General features: G+C 42.3%; 1 pseudogene; it reads right to left on the bottom strand.

Moving 5' to 3' along the window:
• Positions 1-17272: 17272 nt before the first annotated feature.
• Positions 17273-18628, bottom strand: LOC103351822 (telomerase reverse transcriptase pseudogene; annotated as a pseudogene).
• Positions 18629-20124: the final 1496 nt, after the last annotated feature.

Raw genomic sequence — 20124 nt, 5'->3', positions numbered from 1 at the left:
CGGCCGGCGCACCGCGCTGATCCGAAGGCAGGAGCCAGGAGCCAGGTGCTTCTCCTGGTCTCCCATGGGGTGTAGGGCCCAAGTACTTGGGCCATCCTCTACTGCACTCCCTGGCCACAGCAGAGAGCTGGCCTGGAAGAGGGGCAACCGGGAAAGCATCCGGCGCCCGACCGGGACTAGAACCCGGTGTGCCGGCGCTGCTAGGTGGAGGATTAGCCTAGTGAGCTGCGGCACAGGCCAAGAGTACATTTTGATAAAAAGGAACATGCTACATCTGTTAACACTAGATTTTATAATGATGATTTTTGTATGCTCAGGGGTACTTTTATGAGGTTACAAAGAGTTTTTAGTCACTGCCTGTCTCAAGGACTAATATTAAACATGGATGAGGGAGGGGAATGAGTCACCATGAGGCCAAGCACAGAAGTATGAGGATACTTCACATTGTGGAAAGTAGAATAAAAATATTTATTTTGATGCAAAAAAAAATTTAAAAATCTTGCTCACTCATATAAGAAATCATTGCTGATTTTCAAGCAGTGTTCAGACTGAATGTAGGATGGTTAAGCTGCCTCTTATGAAGCTGGCATCCCATATCCAGCACCCATTCGAGTCCTGGCTGCTCTGCTTCTGATCCAGCTCCCTGCTAATGTACCTGGGTAGGCAGCAGAAGATGGTCCAAGTGCGTGGGTCCCTGCCATTCATGTGGGAGACCCGGATGGAGTTTCTGGCTTTGTCTTGGCATAGCCCGTCCTGTTGTGGAGTGAACCGGCAAGGGAAGATTCTCGTTCTCTCTCTCTCTCTCTGATTCTCTGATTCTCTCCTTCTTTCTCTGTAACTGATTTTCAAATAAATAAATCTTAAAAAAGAAGAAAAAGAAAAAAAAAGAAGTGGAGGACCCAGGACTTGAACCACGCACTCCAATTTGAGATGCAGGCTTCCCAAGCAGTGACAATGGCTGTGTCAAATGCTTACCCTTAGGATGTGTAATTTTAATTGATCTTGTTGGTTGGCATCTATTCACTGCCTCCGTGATCCAGATGCCCATACCCTCTGTGCTCAGTTTCACACAGTTTATTGCTGATCATCATGTGTTTTTATTATAATTTTGAGGACCCTCTGAGTCTTCAACTCACTCTGAGATAGATTTTTTTTGTTCCTCTGAAGGATGTAAATCATTTTTGGAAGGTCTCCTACCCATCACATTGAGGAATGTACATTCAAACGTGCTACTCTAAAATTCACAAAGTCACTTTGTTACTTCTCCAGGAGACTTTTACTGACCTCACTAAACCTGCCTAGATTCCCTAACACACAAAACCATAGGACATATCCCATGGAAATTTCATTCATAATTTACCTCTTTGGATCACTTCTGCTAATTACTTTCCCTAATGCATTTTTTTAAATTTGGCCAGGGACCATAAAACAAAAACAAAAGCAGAAAAACAAATCAATGCAATAGCTTTTTCTCATAACTTCATACAATCTTTTGAATTAAATGTATGCCATAAACACTGTGTCTTCTTTCTTCAAGGCTGGGTTTACTGTTGGAATGCCGGGATTTCACAACTTTGGTGTGTTCTATGAGCTTAAAAAAATCTATTGGTGGTGGGAGTTGTGGCAGTGGATTAAGTCATTGCTTGTGATGCCTACAACCTATGTTAGAGTGCCAGTTTAAGTCCCAGTTGCTCTGCTTCTGATCCAGCTCAGTTTAATGAACTTGGGAAAGCAGCAGAGGATGGCTCGTGCACTTTGGCCACTGCCAGTCACATACGAGACCCAGATGAGATTCCTGGCTCCTGGCTGTTGTGGCCATTTGGGGAGTGGACCAGTGGATGGATGGAAGATCTCTCTCTCTCTCTTTCTTTGTCTCTCTCTCTCACTTTCTCTGTCTCTCCCTCTTTCTCTATCACTCTGCTCTTCAAGTAAATAAATTTTAAATATATCTACTCAAAAACTCTATTGATTTCTTTATTCTCAGTTGAATTAGCCTTTCCCTGACTCAAATAACACAACTGTCTCAATGGATGCAGTCTTAAATATTGTCAAATATTATAGGAAAAAAATTTTGATCATTGTCACAATATTGCCTTAAAAACATTCAGTTGTCAGGTTGCAGAGAGACATATTTTTCCTTCCTCTATTAAGGGGATTTGTTTAGTAATCATGGAAATGACACAGCCCTGCGGACTTAGTTATGCCGTGCTCCACATCCCATGCCTAAGATGAGATGACCATAGGGTATGCTTTTCCTTTGAGAAGTGAGTCCAGGTCTCCCAGACAGAGTCAGAGCAGCTTGATAGAAGCCTTCCGTGGCTGCCCCAGGTGGAATGGGGAATGACCTGGGAGTGCTGCAGTGGACTAATTCCTGCTTAACGAAGATCAGAGGGGACAATATTTTCATTAGCATATCTTTTCTCAGAAGTACCAGGACATATCTGAAGGAGATTTGAAGGATGCCTAGGAACCAATATTAGCCTAAAGCCTTAGAGTATGCTCATTCCACCAGAGTGATTTTATGTTATTAAAAATTTTTGGAAGACAGAGCACATGAAACAAAAATAACTTGAATATACCAAATATTCATGGAGTTGTTCTAATATTTTCCTATGAGAATAAACTAATGAATTCATGGATTATTGACATACACATCATCCAAAAAGCCCTTCAGTGCAATGGAGGCTACAAAGTGAGAGGCTCACAATAATTTACTTATTTTTGATGCAGCATTCACTACTCACCCAAGACATGCCATGCAGTGTCCTAGTTATCAGAAATACAAAGTTCTTAAAAAGCCTTCTCCTGTATCTTAGCAAGAGTAACTAGAAACTGGCATATATGTGCCATATTAAATTATAGGTGACAGCCTTATGTCGAAGTTAATTCCCTGGATTTATTGATTGATAGAGTTAGACAGTGAGAGAGAGAGAGACAGAGAGAGAGTTATAGACAGTGAGAGAGAGAGAGAGAGAGAGAGAAAGTCTTCCTTCCGTTGGTTCACTCCCCTAATGTCCGCTATAGCCGGAAGTGCACCGATCTGAAGCCAGGAGCCGGGTATTTCCTCCTGGTCTCCCATGCGGGTGCAGAGACCCAAGCACTTGGGCCATCCTCCGCTGCGCTCTCGGGCCACAGCAGAGAGCTGGCCTGGAAAAGGGGCAACCGGGACAGAACCAGCGCCCCGACCGGGACTAGAACCCCGGTGTGCCGGCGCTGCAGGTGGAGGATTAGCCAAGTGAGCCATGGCGCCGGCCTACAAGCTTCTCTTAAAGGAGCTCACATCTTATGAGAAAGTAAAAGTTTTTCCGTCTAGATACATTACAATGTGATCAGTGATATGAACAAAAGACCTGGAAATGTATCAGAAGGAGTAATGGTCTAGAATGAGTAAGAATGGTTTTACAAAGCTGACCTTGAATAGAATTTTAACCATTAAAGAAATGGCAAAGGCAGAGTGACTGCACAAAAAAACACAGAGAGATGTGAAAGGAGCTAGTTCATTTATGGCGTGAGGAATGATGTCAGGAAAGGAGACTCTGATTGAAACCTGACAGTGAGAATTAAAGTCATGCTCTAGGAATGATCTTTATGCTTTTGACACTGGATCTATAAATGGTTGGTAGAAGTGAACAGTTTTAAGCAGAAAAGCATCAATAGTAACATTTGCATTTTTGAAAATCTAATTCAATAGAAATACAGGGGATAGATTAAATAATAACACAGTCACACATAGGAAGGCTAATCAGTAAACAACTACAATAGTGCAGATGAGGCACGACAAGGATTTAACATTTAAAACAGATTTTTCACATGCATGTATTATATGTACAAACAAGTTTATATACCAATCTATCAATGTATATGTAAATAAATAATAAAATAACTCACATATATCTTTAATATTTTCATAGTTGTCACTGTCATTTTGAATAAATTTCATTATTTTTGTTAGAAAGTAAAGCCCAACAAAATTATTTAGAATTCTAGAGAGACCCATGTTAAAATTTTAAACATTAATGATATTGCAGATTCCTAAGGCATATGCCAATTATAAACATAATTTAAAATGCCTCTATTAAAATGTGGAAAGGCTGGATGAGAGCAAAAGAGAGAACTCTTGTTTGCAAAAGAGCCCTCTTCCTCATGACAGCAGTATGGAATATGACGGACAGAAGATAAAGTGATCTGATATAACTGCGACAATTCTTCTTATGGCAAGACTCAAATCCTTCCCTTTATGTATTTTGATGTCCTAAATAGAGCTATCTTCCCAATAATGTGAGAATTCCCCATAATTCTTTCTCATTGTGGCAGACTGTATCTCGTAAGCAGTTTTATGCGGCGTTCCTCAGTCTAGACAGGCATGATTATTTTGATATTGAAAGGTGAAGGGGCAAACCCCAGAAGGCTCCCTCGTGGATTTCGCAGGCAGGCCTCTTTAACTCAGTTGCTTGTTGGACCTGCCAACTCCAGGAAGTGTGTGAGAAGTAAAATCAACTGTGCAGCAAGAGGCTAGAATGCTGGCTTAATCTCAGCCCACTATCAACGGTGATTGTGTTTCAGTGCAGTGGAAGTAATTCCAGAGGGAAAGTCGGAACAGTAGCAACTTGTTTGGATCTAAGATTAGGCATTAACACATGCCTCCAAAGGCTTGAGTCGGGACAAGTCCCCTGCGTCTCTGTGCCGTGTCCTGTAGAGCTGTCTCGGCATGCTGTCTTGGCGTTTGCACACTCTCCATTGTGGCTGTCAACCTGTCATCCTCAGCTGCAACTACCTCTTTTCGAGCTTATTCTCAACTTGGTATCACATTCAGTGTAAGACGCCTACTTCCTATTGCACACCCTACTGCACATCAGCCTCGTGATGACTCTCACACTCCGGATGCCGCAATAAACACACTCAGAGAAACAGAGATCATGTTCAAGGCATTCTGAAATGGGCATTCCTCGTCAACGTTTCCCTCCTTCCCTCCTTCCCTCCTGCTCTTCGTCTATACCAATGCGGTCTACTTAAGATCTAAAACCGCATTCCACAGTACACACTCTGGCCCCTTCCAGACCAAAAGTGAGTTATCTTTATTTTTTTTCTTTTGGTAAGAAGTCATGGGAATAGCATAGGAAAGCTAGGCAGAAGAATAATGAACAAAATTCTACACTCCACATTGTAAAACCATGAATTATTAAACATAAAATACTAAGTTTTTTAAAGAGAGAGGGAGAGAGAGAGAGAGAGAGAGAGAGAGAAAGAGAGAGAATGGCAAAGGAAATAAAAATAAAGTAGCCAAATATTGTTATTTGACACATTCACCAATAAAGAAAACAGACACATAGATACATAGAGGTAACTTGATGGATTTTAAATCTAATTAGCTTTTTTAATCATTAAAAATTAAGATTGTATCATTAAGAATATCTTTAGGACAAAAAGACTCACAGAAGGGCAAAATCTTTCTGGTACATACAGGAAAAAAACAATTGAAATGATATCAATCAATTGCAAATGGTTTTTCACACTGAAAATATGAAGGATGTTGTTATTGCTTTCCCAGCAAGAAGTGATGGCAATTTTTACCCCCAATATAACACCTTCTTCCTCATTTTTATAGTGTACATAGTGATATTTTAATCTCATCTCTTTGCTCTCTTTTCACTACCTTTACACAATACCCTTACTCCCACATAACATCTTAAATTGAACACCCAAATGATCTAAACATTTATACACACCCAGTATGAGTTTGAAACTTTATTATTCATGGTGAATTAATCTTAGCCTTAGACATGTAGAATACATGCCCTTGTGACTCTGAAATATATTTGTTCATTTTTAGGTGTTTCAAGGAATAAATTATATTGCTATGTAATGCGGCATAACAATTTCATGCTTCATTGTGCTTTTCATAGTGATTGAACATGTCTGTTAGCAGAGGGGTTTTGAAAGTTAACAGCCTCAGAATTTCAGTTCCTGAATTCCTATTATTTGTTAAACAAACATGATGTGGCCTGCAGAACTGACAAGAAAAAAACTTGGGCCAATGGTTGAAAGTAAATGAAATATTTTTCATTATTAAGGAATAAGATTCTTCTTCTTTTTATCAAAGACAGCAGTTTTTAGTGGGATAGCAGGAAATAACATTTTCTTAAGTGTTTTGAAATGATTTAGCATATCTCACAATTTACCTAATATCCTCTAATGTATAATGTAGTCATATTGTCTAAAATTTTAGTATACCCTCAATAAATATGGAAACATAACTATAAAATAACTGTACAAAAATGGAAGTCAATATTTCCTTTGACAAACTATGATGAACTGAGTTTTGTGGGAAAATAAACAATAAAGTTTATGTAATGTTATTTTATTTGTTAATGCAGATATGTCTATCCTTGATAAAAGCCAGGGATTACAGAAAACTGAAGTTGCAAATAAGAGTTATTTATAATAAAATTGACATTACATTAGTTCACAGGAGAAGTAGAGGTAACTGAAATATTTAGGTTATCACCACAAATTATTTCATTTATTAATCTGTTTGGTATAAATATTATGTCATATTTATAGTGGTCTAGCTTTTTGACAAAAATATATTTGTGGAAAAGCCACTTGCATTTATTTTTTTAGAATTATTGAGTGATTAAATAATTTATTGTAAGAAACATTTATTGAGCATCTACTACATGCCATATATGCTGTAGAAGTAGAATTGTAAATAAGACAGTCACAATCTGAGCCTTAACAGAGGTTACAGCTTAGCAGTTTTGAGTTTGCATTTTCTGTTCTTCAGAGGTCAGTAGTCCTACCAATCTTTATTGACCAAGAATTTGCAAATTTTGTTGGCACAAAATTTTCTCTTTGGAAGAGAATTCATCAGAGGTGAACTGCCAATGTTGCCTATAAGAGGTTACTTTGAAAAAACTTCATGGAAAATGGAATTAAAATATAACATGTGTCTTCTATGAACTTTTTGAAGACCTCTTAAATCTCCATTCTCAAGAATGCCCCACAGAACAAATCAACCTGGGTTACTTGAATCGATTAACTCAGTTTGAATTTTATTTTTCCTTGAGTTTATTTGCACCTCAGCAAGCAGTTTTAACAGCCTAAGGAAAACAAACTCGCTTGTGTATCCTCCTTTTCACTCCATTTCCTTTCATTCTTTCCCCAGAATTCTGCTGCATGGCTTGGTGGGGGAAGAGCATACCTTTCAGAAGTGAGAAAACAGAAGTGCTCTTTTCTGTCTATGCTATCTTTCACAACTTAAGGACCATTCCTTTAAAAAATAGTTTTAATGATGTGTAATTGATATAAAATAAGCTACATTTAAAAAAATTGTTTGATAGATTTTGACAAATGGAATATCTCTAAAGCCACTATCACAGTTCAGGTAATGAACATATCAATAACATCAAAAAATGTTTCCACTTGTCCTTTTGTTATAGTATTTTTTTTTGACATGCAGAGTTAGACAGTGAGAGAGAGACAGAAAGAAAGCTCTTCCTTCCGTTGGTTCACCCCCCAAATGACCGTTACAGCTGGCACACTGTGCAGATCTCAAGTCAGGAACCAGGTGCTTCCTCCTGGTCTCCCATGTGGATGCAGGGCCCAAGCATTTGGGCCATCCTCCACTGCACTCCTGGGCCACAGCAAAGAGCTGGACTGGAAGAGGGGCAACTGGGACAGAATCTGGCGCCCCAACCGGGACTAGAACCTGGGGTGCCAGTGCTGCAGGCAGAGGATTAGCCAAGTAAGCCATGGCGCCGGCCTTGTTAGAGTATTTCTAAGCCTTGGAATTCTCATTGAGAAAAACCAGTGTAATCACAGCAACTTCATAACATTGTAGTAAAGGGCAGAGTATGTAGCAATAGATAGATCCATGTTAGATCATTACCCCACTTTGTACTTACTGAATATTAATGGTAATGAAAATTTTTACTGAATTTGCCATTTTATGTTTCTTATCTTTCCCTCAATAATTCAAACCTTTTATCATGATTATAAATCTAAAATTCCCCCAAATAAGCTGTACAGAAATTGGCTAAGTTACTTGCAGAGAGAGGTACACATTTTGAACTATCCAAGATGGATGATACCAACACAAAATCCAGTGTTAGCTGACAGCCAAGCAAATATCTATATGAATGAGGGGAAAAGCTACATCAAAGGCATCAATATCACTACCAGAAATGGGCATTAATTTCCTCAATAGCTGATACCAGGGAATGGGAATTCCCAAAATCTGTCAGCTACAAAGCCACTACCTTGACATGATGTAGAGAGGCTGTTAGCTCCCAAAAAGAAGCTGTGTTTACCTGAGTCTACATGGAATAAGTCAGTAGTTCAATATACATTCAAAATGAGATGCCTGAGATTCATCACTCATAGAAGAATTGATTGTCTATACACAATTGATTGTGTGTAGGGAAAAAATGGAAGAAACTATCTTAAGGAATACATTTGTGTACAAAAAAGAGAAAAAGATATGGAAAAGTATATGATTTTTTTTACAGAGTTAGAATGAAATGCATGTCTAAATTTAACAATTTTTCTAACTTAAAAATTGCCATTTGGTTGGTTGTTTTTAATTCAATTTTTTTTCTGGCTTTCTGAATGTTAAAATTTATATGTTTAAATAATGTTTGAAGACCAGATGATTCAAAGCAATAGAAGATTGCCTGAATGGAATTTTGGAAATTTATTTTAAAAGCACATTACATTATTTAATGATACACACTTGCAGACATATAAAATACTCTATTTTTTTCAGCTGTGGATCTCTCAGCTCTACCATTTCCCATTTCATTATGCTTTTAAAACAGTCAGTAAAATAAGGAACATTGGAGGCAGTAGAGCTTGAACAACTTAAATTCTCCGTGTGTGAATTTTTATTAGACTGGTTCAATTTTAATATCAGTATCTCTTCATTTCTTAATGAGTTTTCATCATGGTGGGACACTATTGAAACCAGATTAAATGGTAATTATATCAGACCATAAGAAAGGAAGATTTTTGCCAGTCAAAATCATTTAAGTATGGGTGATTGTATATGATGCACCCTAAATTCTTTGGATGCTCTGAGAATCTCAAGACAGGGTCTATTTTCAGAAAAAGCATAGTTTGTGTGCTTTTCTTTTTTCTTTGCTGATTGTAAAGAAAACAGATGTGCAAGTTCAGTGGCATTTACACTCATTTACAACCATGTGATTTTTCTTAGATTAACTTTTCCAAAAAATTGAAATGAAACCTGGTTATATTTTATTTGCTTATTTTATTTTACTTATTATTTTCTTTACTTAGCTATTTTTGTTGCTCATTTCTATCTCAGTTTAGTGATGTGTCTTATGTTTTAGGACTAGAGCTGCACAGGAAGCTTGCAAATCAATGAACCATGCCCCAGCTAGCTCTTCTGGTATGGAAACAAGGAATAGCCATTAAAAATGCTCTGCATGAATATTAAATGCATAATTTGGAGTCCACATTATATGCTTTTTGTATATTTCCAAAAATAAAAATGAAAAGCAATTCTCTGTGGTTCATCTGAAAACTGGCATATTAGAAAAGAGATGCTAAAATGCACCAAAACTGAAGAATTTGTCAAGATTAGATAGCACAAAGTACAGACTGACTCCAAGATATGTGATTTCTCCCTTAGGTTTCTTTCAGGAGCCAGGAGCTTCCTCCGGGTCTCCCATGTGGGTGCAGGGGTCCAAGGACTTGGGCCATCTTTTGCTTTCCCGGGCCATAGCAGAGAGCTGGGTCAGAAGTGGAGCAGCCGGGTTTTGAACTGGTGCCCATATGGGATCCCAGCACTGCAGGTGGTAGCTTTTCCTGCTATCCCACAGCGCTGGCCCCATCTCCCTTAGGTTTCAAACCCTTCACATGCCTATTAGCTTTTATCCGTATTGTGTATTTTGTACGTGTCTACCTAGAATAATAGCAACTTGATTGCGTTATGGTTGAAAAAATATGGGCTACTTAAAAGACCAGCTATGTTCTGAGGAAAAGAGAAGTGTTTGGCAGCTCTAAGTATCTGACAAAAGTACCACAGTAAAAAAAAAAAAAAAAAAGTCATCTCAAAGAACATAAAGTGAGCCATTGGAAAATCCTTTCTTCATCTTTGAAGAAACTTTGCAAACTGAGCACCTATTGATGATAGAAAGAACACATCTCCTTAGTTTACAAATCATGAACCTGGGTTTAATGACATACATGGATACTTCAAAAAGTTCATGGAAAATTGAATTAAATGATAAGCATATATTGGTACAAATTTTTCAAACCTACACATATTTTTTCATAATACACATTTCCATAAAGATTTTGAATCATGCTTGTATAATTGACTAATTTTTTAAAATTTTTTTTTGACAGGCAGAGTTAGTGAGAGAGAGAGAGAGAGAGAGAGAGAAAGGTGTTCCTTCCGTTGGTTCACCCCCCAAAATGGCTGCTACAGCCGGCGTGCTGAGCTGATCTGAAGGCAGGAGCCAAGTGCTTCTTCCTGGTATCCCATGTGGGTGCAGGGCCCAAGGACTTGGGCCATCCTCCACTGCCTTCCCGGGCCACAGCAGAAAGCTGGACTGGAAGAGGAGCTACCAGGACAGAATCCGGCGCCCCAACTGGGACTAGAACCCGTGGTGCCGGCACTGCAGGCAGAGGATTAGCCTAGTGAGCCGTGGCACCAGCCTTTGACTCAAATTTTTAATCAAGGTATGAAGCACATCTACTTATGTAATGCAGAGGGTCATGGTAGCCATATTTTGTCATTGAATCCTTCCCTTCCTCAGATGCCAAGTCACTGCTAAGCACATAATCCATGCACCTGGCAAGCACAATACCGAGTTGACACATGTTGGCAAATGATGCCAGCTACTACTCAACTTCATCTTCTGGGCTAGAAAATCCCTGTCATCCCTTTTGAATTGCACATCAACTGTAAAACCTGGGAAAGCAAGGGAAGATGGCCCAAGTTCTTGGGCCCCTGCACCCTTGTGGGAGACCCAGAGGAAGCTCCTGGCTCCTGATTTCAGATCAACCCAGCTCCAGCTGTTGTGGCCATCTGGGGAGTGAACCAGTGGATAGAGGCTCGTGCTCTCTCTCTCTCTCTCTCTCTTTCTCCTTCTATCTCTTTTTTTCTTTTAGCATCTTGAAAAGCATCATAGGATAGAAAAAATTCCTCAACATGTTCAAGGCCTTATGAGATCTGACAGTTAACATAATCAATAATGAAAGACATAAAAAACTCCCTTAATACTCGAAACAGGACAAATACCATTTATATTCTACATAGAATCAGAAGTTGTAGCTAGAGGAATAAGGCATGAAAATTAAATTTAAAAGCATATGGGTTGGGGGCCGGCACTGTGGCATAGCAGGTTAAGCCACTGTCTGCAGTGCTGGCATCCCACATGGGCACCAGTTCGAGTTCTGGCTGCTCAACTTCTGATCCAGCTCTCTGCTATGGCCTGGGATAGCGGTAGAAGATGGCCCAAGTCCTTGGGCCCCTGCACCCACGTGGGAGACCTGGAAGAAACTCCTGGCTCCTGGCTCCAGATCAGCACAGCTCCATCCATGGCGGTCAATTGGCGAGTGAACCAGCGGATGGAAGACCTCTCTCTCTGCCTCTCCTCTCTCTGTGTAACTATGATTTTCAAATAAAATAAATAAATCTTTAAAAGAAAACAATATTATGTCATTTTTTTAAAAAGCATATGGGTTGGAAACAAAGATGTAAAACTATTTCTCTTTACATATGACATGATATTACATGTAGAAAACTTTAAATATTCCACAAAAATATTAGAGCTAATGAACAAATTCACCAAAGTTACAGAAGCATGTATACAGTGTAACTGTTGTATGTATCAACTTATTTAGTCTTACCAATCATCCTGCAAGGCAAATGATGCAATTTTTATAGGACAGATAAGGAACAACCATAGATGAATCAGAAGCAGTTCCATGAAGGCACTAGACAGTTGGTCCTAGTCCTGATATTAGAATAAAAGGAGTTGAAATCTACCTGAGGCCAGAAACTGAGACACAGAAATGAGAATATTTCATGGTAGATCACAGTTGGTCCCATTGCAAAAGTATTCTGGTCCGGTATGCCTGGTCATGTTAGTTCATGCCCACTCCTCATGGCTATTCCTATGGGACAAGATGTGAGAGGAAAACACATGAGGTGCAGAAAGAAGAGTTTAAATGACTATAGAGCAGAACATGGATGAAACTAACATCCTATTTCTGCCATCTTATTTCAGTTTTAAAAATGTCTCAGGTCGGCCAGCGCTGCGGCTCAATAGGCTAATCCTCCGCCTAGCACACAGGGTTCTAGTCCCGGTCGGGGTGCCAGATTCTGTCCCGGTTGCCCCTCTTCCAGGCCAGCTCTCTGCTGTGGCCCGGGAGTGCAGTGGAGGATGGCCCAAGTGCTTGGGCCCTGCACCCCATGGGAGACCAAGATAAGTACCTGGCTCCTGCCATCGAATCAGCGCGGTATGATGGCCGTGGCGGCCATTGGAGGGTGAACCAACGGCAAAGGAAGACCTTTCTCTCTGTCTCTCTCTCTCACTGTCCACTCTGCCTGTCAAAAAAAAATGTCTCAGGGCCAGTGCTGTGGTGTGGTGCTGGCATCCCATATCGGCACTGGTTCCTGTCCCCACTACTGCTCTTCTGATCCAGTTCTCTGCTATGGCCTGGTAAAGCAGTGGAAGATGACCCAAGTCCTTGGGCCTCTGTACCCAGGTGGCAGACCCGAAAGAAGCTCCTGGCATCTGGCATTGGATCGGCCCACTGTTGCAGCCACTTGGGGAGTAAACCAGTGGATGGAAGACCTTTCTGTCTCTCACTGTCTATGTCTGTAACTCTACTTCTCAAATAAATAAATAAAAAATCTTTTAAAAAAGTTTCAAGATGCATGAGAATCACATACATAAAGTTTATGATGTCATCATCTTTTAAACATCATCAGCACATCAATCAGCAAATTTTTAAAGTTAGTAGTACAAATATTATACAATTATAGTCTAAAATTAGTTGACAATATTATCAGTGCTTCTTAAACTGAAACAAAATAGACATAGCAAACTGGTTTAAAGAAGACTATTTGGGAGGATTGTTCAGGATGGTGGATTAGGTAGGGAACTTACTGCTCTAGTCTAAGGGAAGATAGTTTAAAAAAAGTGGAGCGAGTGCAAGCTCAGGGAAGAGTTAGGGAGAAAACTGCAGAGGAAACTCCATGCAAATTAGAGTGAGACTGTGGACCCATGTGGGGGCTGTGGATGTGAACAACTCAGGATCCCAGCAGCCAAGAGTCTCAGCACCAGCTTTGGAGAGTGAGGTGAGACCAGACTTGGAGCAGCTCAAGCCACTGGTGATAAAGCTGTGGAAAAAATCCTAGCATGAGTCCTGCCTGGAGCCTTGTGGAGGACCGTGTACCTGCCAACCTAGAGGGAAAAAAGGGGGCACATTTCGCCCTCCCTGACCACCCAGCACCAGTGTCCTGGAACTAGTTTAGAGAAGGAGAGTGCCATTTTGGACATACGTTACAGCTACGTGTCTTGTGCCTGCATGCCCAGCAATCAGCTGAGAGGAGACACCTGAGTCTGACTGGGGGAATTCTTTATTTTATTTATTTGAAAGACAGAGTAACAGGGAAAGGCAGAGACAAAGAGAGATGTCTTCCATCTGCTGTTTCCTTCCCCAAATGGGGCACAAATCGTAAAAAAATGGGCAAAAGACTTAAACAGGCGTTTTTCAAAAGAGGAAATCCAAATGGCCAATAGACACATGAAAAAATGCTCAGGATCACTAGCCAGCCGTCAGGGAAGTGCAAATCAAAACCACAATGAAGTTTCACCTCACCCTCCTTAGAATGGCTTTCATAAGGAAATCAACAAACCACAACTGCTGGTGAGGATGTGGGGAAAATGGTACCCAAATCCACTGTTGGTGGGAATGCAAACTGGCACAGCCACCATGGATGGATATATATATATATATATATGTATATATATTGCAGCTCAATTCACAATAACTAAAATATGGAATCAACCCAAATGTCCGTCAACTGAAGACTGGATAAAGAAATTATGGGATATATACACCATGGAATACTACACCAGTAAAAAAAAAAATGGATGAAAAGAAACAAAATGGATGAAACTGGAAGACATCATATGAAATAAGCCAGTCACAGAGGGACAAATACCATATGTTCTCCTTGATCTGCTGTAACTAATAGAGCACCTAAAAGGTAATCTATGGTAGTGAAATTGACACTTTAAGTTGTGATGACTTTGAACAACTGTTGAGGAACAGGTTTTTTTATATACAATTTGTTGAACTCTTTACTTAGTATAGAGTTAACCTTATGTATATAAAGTTAATTGAAAATAGATCTGAGTGAAAAATAAGAATGGGAATAGAAGAGGGAGGAGGAAGAAGGGTAGAAGTGCAGGTGGGAGTTTAAAGATATTGTGGAGTGTTTGAAAATATAATTGAACTGCATATTTTAGAAATATATATTGTTTCTTCCATGTGTCTAAGATATTTGAAGCTAAATTAGGGATTTTTGGTTTCAAGTGAGGCATGGAGCTCATAAGCCACCATTCTGTTCTAACAACAAGAAAAAAGCTGAACAAACAAAAAAAATCAATATCTCTTCTTAGATCACATATCAAATCATTGGCCCCAAAACTACACAGACAGACCAGAAAACACAGAGAATCATAAATTACTGATGCAGAAACCCGTTAGGGGAAACTGCTATGGAACCAGTGTCATGGTAGGAACTGTAGTTGATGAATTGCTGAGGTTCAGTGTGGTCAGAGACAAAATTTCCTCGGGAAAGGGCACTAGTTGCTCTATGGTTCTTTGAATTTTATCTCCTGGAGCCCTACCATGTTCTCAAAGTAAAGATCAGAGGAAAATCCCCTTAAGATTGGCAGAGAAAGGGGAAAAGTAAAAATTAGAAACATGCCAGACCATTGTGTTGTACTAAATAAGGCCTACCCTCAAAAAATGATAGGAATACCTCACATATTACTGCCTTTCACTTTATTGTGCTTTGCAGATAAATTGTGTTTTTTTTACATACAGAAGATGTGGTACAAATTGCATCAATCCAGTCTACTGGGCTGTTTTCCCAATGGCATGTGCTTGCTTCACATCTCTGTGTCACATTTTACCACTTCTTACAATATTTCAAACTTTTTTGTTATTATTAAATCTGTTGTGGTGCTCTGTGATTAGTTATCTTTGATGTCACTATTTTAATTGTCTTGGGGCACCACAAACGATGCTCATGTACATTGTAAATGTTGTTTATGTTCTAATTGTTCCCCAAATTCAGCCTTTCTCACATCTCATTCTCTCTCCTTGGGCCTCCTTATAACAAGAGAAACAACATTATTGAAATTAAGCCAGTGAATCCAGTCCAGCTCTCTGCTGTGGCCCGGGAAGGTAGTGGAGGATGGCCCAAGTCCTTGGGCCCTGCACCCACATAGGAGACCAGGAGAAGCACCTGGCTCCTGGCTTCGGATCAGCGCAGTGCGCCGGCCGTAGCAGCCATTTGGGGGGTGAACCAATGGAAAAGGAAGACCTTTCTCTCTCTCTCTCTCTCTCACTCTGCCTGTCCAAAAAAAAAAAAAAAAGAAAGAAAGGAAGGAAGAAAGAAAGAAAGAAATTAAGCCAATGAAAAACACTACAATGGTCTCTCAGTGTGCAAGGGAAATGGTTACAGCTCTCTCATTTTAACGCAAAATCTAGAAATGATTAAGTTTAGGGAGGAAGGCATACCCAAAGCCAAGATATACTAAAAAGTAGACTTCTGGTACCATATAGTTAGCCAAGTTGTGAAAGCAAAGGAAATGTTCTTAAGGGAAATTAAAATTGCTACTCCAATAGCACCTGAGCAACAAAAAGTGAAACATACTTATTACTGATATGGAGAGAATTTTAGTGGTCTGGATAGAAGTTAAAACCAGCTGCAACATATCCTTATGCCAAAGCTTAAGCCAGAGCAAAGCCACTCTTCAATTATCTGAAGGATGAGAGCAGTGTGGGAGCTCCAGAAGAAAAGTTTGAAACTAGCACAGATTGATTCATGAGATTTAAGGAAGAAAACCGTCTCCTTAACATAAAAGTACAAGGTGAGGCCAGCACTGCGGCTCACAAGGCTAATCCTCCGCCATGCAGCGCCGGCACACCGGGTTCTAGTCCTGGTCGGGGCGCCGGATTCTGTCCCGGTTGCCCCTCTTCCAGGCCAGCTCTCTGCTGTGGCCAGGGAGTGCAGTGGAGGATGGCCCATGTGCTTGGGCCCTGCACCCCATGGGAGACCAGGAGAGGCACCTGGCTCCTACCATTGGATCAGCGCGGTGAACCAACGGCAAAGGAAGACCTTTCTCTCTGTCTCTCTCACTGTCCACTCTGCCTGTCAAAAAATAAAAATAAAAAAATAAAAAAAAAATATATAAGTACAAGGTGAAGCAGCAAGCAAGGACTGGAAAATCTGCAGCAAGTTACCCAGAAGATTTAGGGAAGATAACTGATGAAGGCGGCCGCACTGATCAGCCTATTTTCAATGTAGGGGAAACTGCCTTATATTAGAAGTTGCCATTTGAAGAGGAGGAGTCAATGCCTCATTTCACAGCTTCAGTGCAGGCTGTGTCTCTTGCTAGTGGCTAATGCTCCTGGTGACTTTAATGACGAACTTGAAGCCAATGCTCATTTGTCATTCTTTAAATCCTAGGACCCCTAAGAATTATACTAACAAAGCCTGACTGACAGCCCACCTGTTTGCTACATGGTTTGCTGACTATTTTAAGCTCATCATTGAGAATCTCTGCTCAGAAAAAAAATCCTTTCCAAATAGTACTGCTCATTGATAATCTACCTGGTTATGGAAGAGTTCTGATGTAAACGAGCCTTGAAGCCATCACTGAAGGTGAGGCTGGCTGCAGTGGAGGTTCCAGTGAAACTAGAGTAGTCTCAGAAGGCCTCCAAGGTCCGTGTGTCCAGCAACAAACTGCACCAGGGACACAGGCAGTGGGCAGGCAGCTAGAGAGGGGCCGGACCATCCTTGGCATCCTCCTCCACAGGGAAGTTCACCACCGTCTTCTTCAAGCTTATCTTGCAGCCTACGCAAGGAAGCCTCTGACCAGGCCCTGAGGAAGCCATTCACTTGGGTTAGTTAGCATAATGAGCAGAAAGTCAAGCAAACATGAGTACCTTGTCCTGGCCCCGGATGACATTATTGAGTACAAAGTGCAGGAAAGCGTCAAAGAGTGTATGTCTGCTGCAGGCGTACCACGAACTGTCGCATGGAGGCCCTCCAGGGTGGAGACATGTGTCTTATGGGCTTGCAGACATGCCTCCAGGCAGCTCTGCACACCGTGGCGAACCCACGGACACAGTAGGTCCTCCCTGGGTGACTGATGATGCTGGCGACCACTGCCACCAGCTTGTCCTGCGGGGTGGCTTCGTACACCCCATCACATCCACCTTGACCAGGTACAGCTTGAGTGCTGGGTCCTGGGCCCACCTGTGTTGCACGAAGGCCTGCCAGGCCCAGTGTAGTGCAGGTCCAGCTAGGAGGCCCCCAGCAGTCCGAGCTGCGGCGCCTGCTTTTAGTTGAAGATGCTGGACAGCATCTTGACACGCGAGGTCGGTGCTGGCTTTCTCTGCAGAAAGTTCTGATGCCCACCACACGGTCTATGTTTACGATGGCCCCAAGGCGGCTGGGCTTGGGGCTGAAGTGCAGTTTGGAAGTGGGCAGGGCCAGCCTGGCCGGCTCCTGCTGCTGGACTTCTGCACCTGGCAGTTCTCACAGCTGCACGCTCTCCAAGTGTTGCCCGATGCCCAGGCCCTGAAACTTGCTCCAGACACTCCTGCGGTAGAACAGCCTGTTCTTCTGAAAGGTGGTTTCTGTGAGGGAGAAGAAGGCTCGAACGTGCTCATTTCCAGCAGCCAGCATAGCAACCCAGCCAGGAAGCCTTCCATCAGGAGGAGCTCCATGGCCAGGACACAGCCATGCTCTGGGGTCTCGTGCAGCTGGGAGAAGTCCTGCACGCTCACCTTCCAGATCAGCTCCCAAAGCGAGACCTTGCTGTGCTTTCCCAGGGACATGGACTTTGTGTTGCTCAGGACACAGCACTCATTGTGCCTGGAGCCCTGGGAGCTGGTAGGCATCAGGCGGTGCAGACACACCCTCAAGAACCTCTCCGCTTTCCAGAGGCTGCTGTGCTGGGAACCCGCGTCCTCCTGGGGTTCAGCGCCAGCCTTGGGGAGTCCTCCCTGAGTGACTGCTGCCCACAGTGGACAATGTGTTCTGGGCAGTGCATGTTAAGGGCACAGCGAGTGGTTCCCAAGCAGGTCCGGGGACAGACTGCATGTCCTACGGAGAGCCCTGGGCCTTGGTAAGGAACCCGGGAAGATGGCCTCCAGGAGTCTCCGGGCGCCCACCAGTTGGGGCTGCAGAGAGAACAGCTCCTAGTCACCCACGCAGTAGAAGTGCTCAGTATCCACATACGTCTGGACACGCTGTTCGCCTTGGGGACGCGGTGACCGCTGAATGGATGGACGGCAGGCCTTGAGCCCCAGGCGCCCAGTCTCGGAACACTTGGCTTCCATCCATGGCAGCTCTGGCAGATGGCACCGCTAGAGGATTGTCACCAACTGGCCCACATGCCCTGCCGGTGTAGGGCCTGGGCACCTGCCCACAGCCTAGTGTGCACCTCGGCTTCTTGGCCAAAGACAGATTCCCACCAGCTCTGCAGGAATGCCGCCTCAAACCCCAGGCTGGGGACTCCAGGGGAGCCCCTGGCTCTCCGTTGCTGCTGTTCTAGACCCGTTGTGTAGAGTCGAGGCCAATTTGTGTCCCACCTGCGCATGGCGCTGGGCAGTAGCTGGAGGTCACGGGAGCCAGGCCCTGGCGGTGGCACTGAGCATATACAGTGGCAGCCTGAACAGCTGTTAAACCCAGCTCAAGGCCACCAGCAGGTAGAGTGCACAGCGTTCCAGCAGGTGCAGGAGCACATTGTCACCAATGCATCGCAGCAGCAGCCCCCAGGCCCTGCTGGTGTGCAACGTCTCAGGCACAGTATTGGGCAAGTAACTGGGCACGCAGGTGGTGAATGCCCACAGCCAGCTGATGCGGGTGCCATGCAGTAGTGGGAAGCTGAAGGCCAGCATGTTCCTCAGGCCTAGCTCGCAGAGCCGCTGCACCACCATGGCCACCAGCTCCTACAGAGAGGACACCTGGCAGAAGGAGAGGGCGAAGGGGGGCAGCTACATCCCAGGACATGCACACCAGGCCCTGGGCCACCAGGTTTGGAGGCTGCTGGGTTATTTTAAATAAATGGGCAAATAATTGGAATAAATATTTCCCTGAAGAAAAGAGACTCATGGCCAACACGCACATAAAAAGATGATCAGCATCGTTATGAAATGAAAATAAAATGCACAAAGCCACACCACCTCAATTCATTTGACTATTCAAGAGAACAAATAATAGGTTTTGGTGAGAATGTGGAGTATTAGAAAACCTATGCACTATGTCTGTTTCCCTCTATCGCTCTGTGTCTCTCTATCTCTCTCTGTCCCCTCCCACCATACACATACATACGCACAAACACACATACACACACACACACTACAACATGGAAGGACCTCAAGAACCTTGTGTCAAGTGAAATAAGCCAATAACAAAAGGACACGCCTGTGTGATTACCCTGAGATGAGGTATCCATGGATACATAGATATGTATTTCTACACATAGTAGCAGAAAGTAAGAAGAGGGTCACCCAGGGTCAAGAGCAAATCAGTGTCTACTGGGTATAAAGTTTAACTTTTGCAAACTGAAAATACTGTAGCAATTTGTTGCACGACATACCTAACAATAGTAATCTATATGGTTAAAAGTGGTATATACACATGATGCAATATTAGTCATAATAAAGAATGAAATCCTTACATTTGCAACAAAATAGATAGAACTAGAGGTTATTTTGCTAAGTGAAATAAACCAGGCACAGAAAGACAAATATCACATGTTTCCTATTATTTGTGGAAGTTAATATAGAGAGTATAAAATTGTATGGATGGCATATTATTCGGTATAGAGTTATATT

Source organism: Oryctolagus cuniculus, chromosome X (genome assembly GCF_964237555.1).
Source record: "Oryctolagus cuniculus chromosome X, mOryCun1.1, whole genome shotgun sequence".
Taxonomy (NCBI): Eukaryota; Metazoa; Chordata; class Mammalia; order Lagomorpha; family Leporidae; genus Oryctolagus; species Oryctolagus cuniculus.
Note: the sequence above shows the minus strand (reverse complement) of the source record. Positions and strands in the feature narration are given on the sequence as shown.